The sequence below is a fragment of the Sorex araneus genome, chromosome 3, assembly GCF_027595985.1.
Source record: "Sorex araneus isolate mSorAra2 chromosome 3, mSorAra2.pri, whole genome shotgun sequence".
Taxonomy (NCBI): Eukaryota; Metazoa; Chordata; class Mammalia; order Eulipotyphla; family Soricidae; genus Sorex; species Sorex araneus.
This window is the reverse complement of record NC_073304.1, coordinates 127,444,489-127,448,160: the sequence shown is the minus strand read 5'-3', so window position 1 is coordinate 127,448,160 and position 3,672 is coordinate 127,444,489. Positions and strand designations below refer to the sequence as shown.

Sequence of the window (3,672 nt, the reverse complement as noted above, 5' to 3'; positions counted from 1 at the left end):
TACACCACGGGTAGTTTGCCAGGATCTACTGTGCAGGTGAAATTTTCTCAGTAGCTTGCCAGGCTCTTCAAAAGAGATGGAGGAATTGAACCCAGGTCAGCCGTATGCAAGGCAAACACCCTACCCACTGTGCTATTGCTTCAGCCCATCTTTTCTTATAGCCAAGTAATATTTCCTTGTATGCATATTCCTTCTTCATTCCTTCCTTCCTGTCTTCATTTTTTGGGAGACAGTGAATGCAGTTCCTCACTACCATAAATTATGCAGTTGAGTTTCTCACATTTGGGGAAAGTGCAGAGGTCAGTACATCCGGAGTGCAATGGATAAGCATCACAATGTGAAAATCACCTTACTGATTGTGGTATCTCTCTTGCCAGATAAGTGTTGTGAAAAAAATTTTTGAGAGATACCAATAGTGGTGGTATAATATTGTGAATATAGTTCATGTCACTGACATGCATCCACAAAATTGGTTAATATAGGGCCAGAGCTATAGTACTGCAAGGAGCTTGCCTTGCACACAGACACATTTGATTCCCCATAGCATGTGGGTCCCTGAGCTCCACCAGCAGTGATTCTGTTTTTTTTTACCCATATATGTTTTTGTTTTGGCTTATACCTGGCAATACTCAGGTTTATTCCTGCCTCTGCACCTAGCAATTACTCCTGGAAGTACTGGGTGAACCTTAGGGGATGTTAGGTTTGGAACATGGGTGGGTTGCATGCAAGGTTTACTTCCTATCTGCTGTAACATGGATTTAGATCTTACACCAGGAGTGATTATTGAGAGCAGAGCCAGGCGTAAGCCCGTGCACCACCATATATGGACCACAAACATACACAAAAATCAATAAAAATGGTTAATGTAGCATAAAACTAGTTTTGACATAGAAAAACTACTTTTAAAAAGTGTTATGCATATTGTGTTACTATAAAATTTTATGCTTTCTCTCAGCACAAGTGGAGAGATGTCCAACAGTCTTTTGCCCAAAAAGTAAGAATTCAAATGCTGCTACATATATTATCATATAAAGAGTGAATTTGAATTTTCTTAAAAATTTCTACTAATGCCCTGCTTCTATAGGAAAACTCTGATCCCCACAGCTGAGAAGTAATGTACAAGGTGGATACGGATATGGATATGAAATCAGAATGGAAAGGGTTTGGGCATCCACCTGATTTGTCATTTTCCAGTATTCACTTTGAATTTTGACCAATGTGTTATTTCTGTCAGTTTTATCATTTGTAGAATTAATCATGATACCTCCTCCCCCATAGTGCTGTTTTGAGGATTGAATTTGCTAGGAACGTAAATGCCTCCACCATTTGTCAGTATTATAAAAAATAAATTGAATTTATAACACAAGTGCTTTTACTTCTCAATTCTCTTCCACTACTCACCCCTGAGGCAGTACAAAATAGATAATTTTTTAAACTTTTGTAGTTTTCCTCTAGTGCCTTACTCTCTATTCTATCTCTGCAGTAAAAAAATAAAAATGTAATAAAAACTCAGCTTAAAAGGGTTACAATCATAGCCTTTGTTATAGCCTCACAATCCCACCTTTTACAGTGCACCTAATTCTCATTCATTTCTCTCTTTCAGAGACTCCTCATGAACTACATACAAAGATGATCATCCCTGTGCTGGGCATATGAGGAATTGGTAGAAGTGAACAAAACGATATTGAGCTTTTACTCAGTTTGGGTATCCTGGACTCCAGCTGTTACTTTGAGTTCTAGTTTTCATTCAACCCCAATAAAACAGATTAAAGAAATAATGAAGGAAAATTGAAGTCAGTTCCCACAGGGTTTAAAATAAATTTATGTACTGTTTGCCTCAGTATTTGAGGGGCTGAAAGAGAAGAGTTGGAAAGTGTATGTTCTGCTGAAACCTTAGCAGTGGTACATGCTACAAATTTTGTTTCCTTTACACCATATTATAAGTTCCTAACACTTTGCCATCTTGACTTATTACTGGGGGTTGAGACTTGGGTACAGTAAAAATGCTGAATTAATTAATTATAATCAGTGATACAGCAATGAATTCCATATGACACTGAGTTCTTTGGCAGAAACTTGGTCATGTGCAGATTTCACAACATTTACAGATTAGCCGTCAAACAATATAGCCTGTGTTTGTGCTCTAGCATCCCACTTTTGTGGTTCCAGCATTTCCAAAGAGGAATTTGTAGGACAATAGTGTAGCTATAGGGATCTTGAACCAATAGAGGCTAAGATTTAACTGGCCCTTGTTTCTTGTGCTCTGTCTTTATCCAGAATATCATCTCATGGAAGATAAAAAGCATGTGTGAGGGCATACATACACCAGCTTAACTGAAGCCCAAAGGTGAAATTTTCCCTGTCAGAACAGGAGATTTTTCAGGATGCATCCCTCTTGAAGCATCCTGGACACACTTTCCACTGACGAGTCTGAAGCTTTTCGATGTCCAAAAGATCATATGTCCGTGCACAAAGATGCCAGATAAATGGCAAGCAGACAAGTTTGCATAATCTTTATTACCTTTACCATAGTTCAGTGTAATTTCCCCAAATGTTTCATTTATTTTATTTTGGAGACTCTGACAGTTAGGATTTTGAAGTACAAGCCTGCATCTGTAATCCATTTATGAACTCTCTCCAGTGCAATTGTGAAGAGTGAGCAAGCAAGCGAATTAGAGAGAGAAAGAGAGAGAGAGAGAGAGAGAGAGAGAGAGAGAGAGAGAGGAGAGAAAGAGAGAAAAAAGTTGACCAGAGTTGGGGAGAGACTTTGTGGAGAGGGGGGATTATTTGGAGTTTAAAAAAAAAAGCACTGAAAAACAAGCAGAGGGGAGTTAGAGCACATCTGTTTTCATAAGAAATCATGGAACCTGGCCCTTTTTCAGTGGGGTATTTTACTACCACATGGCTTTAATCCTACATCTGGGCCTGTTGTTTTATGAAATATTTCCCACAGATGATGTCAATTATAATTTTTGTCCCGGTCGTCAATTTACGGACTCTTGGAATAAGACAAAATGAAACAACCAGAAAAAGAACAACTTATGTGGTCTACTCTCTGACAAAATTATAGCTGTGTGATACACATCTAAAATCAATAACTCTGCTAATGATTAGCAGAACACATTGCTTGGTTTATGAGCAGAGATGAGGCCTACACTGTGCACATGTTTGGCACAGGATTGCATTTTTTGTTTGCTGTGTATTTACCAGCAGATGTTCTGCCGTTTATTTAATACTTCTTCTATGAGCCAGTAGTAGGCCTGCGTCTGTGCGACATTTATAAGTCATCTGCCAGCAATACAGGTGGAATGCTTTCATGAAGTCTTTTTTAGTTCCTTTAGCAATGATGATCTATCAGAGAAATCAAAGATAATTCTTTATAGAGTTATATGGCTATTAAGACGTGGAACTCAGATCCAGTGTGTAAAGTTTAAGAAATTTGGATTCCAGCATATGGAATCAGAATCGCTTTTCAGAATCACTTTGAAAGAATCATTTTGTGGTGTTCAACTTTAGCAGCTGGTCTGAGGGCAAAAGGTTTTGCTGAAAAACAAAGAAACTCCATTAGTTCTGAGTAGACCCAAAGTTTTGACAGGCATGGTTTCTCTCTTAAAGGGACTCTTTCAATGCAAAGAGGTAAACAAAAATCTTCAAAATTACTTCAGCACTACA

The 3,672-nt window shown here is 38.2% G+C and overlaps 1 non-coding gene across 1 annotated transcript; it reads right to left on the bottom strand.

The window, feature by feature from the left end:
• Nucleotides 1-224: 224 nt before the first annotated feature.
• On the bottom strand, nt 225-385 carry LOC129403705 (U1 spliceosomal RNA). The gene has a single exon (XR_008629402.1). It is a non-coding gene; the product is annotated as a U1 spliceosomal RNA (small nuclear RNA).
• Between the last annotated feature and the right edge of the window lie 3,287 nt (nt 386-3,672).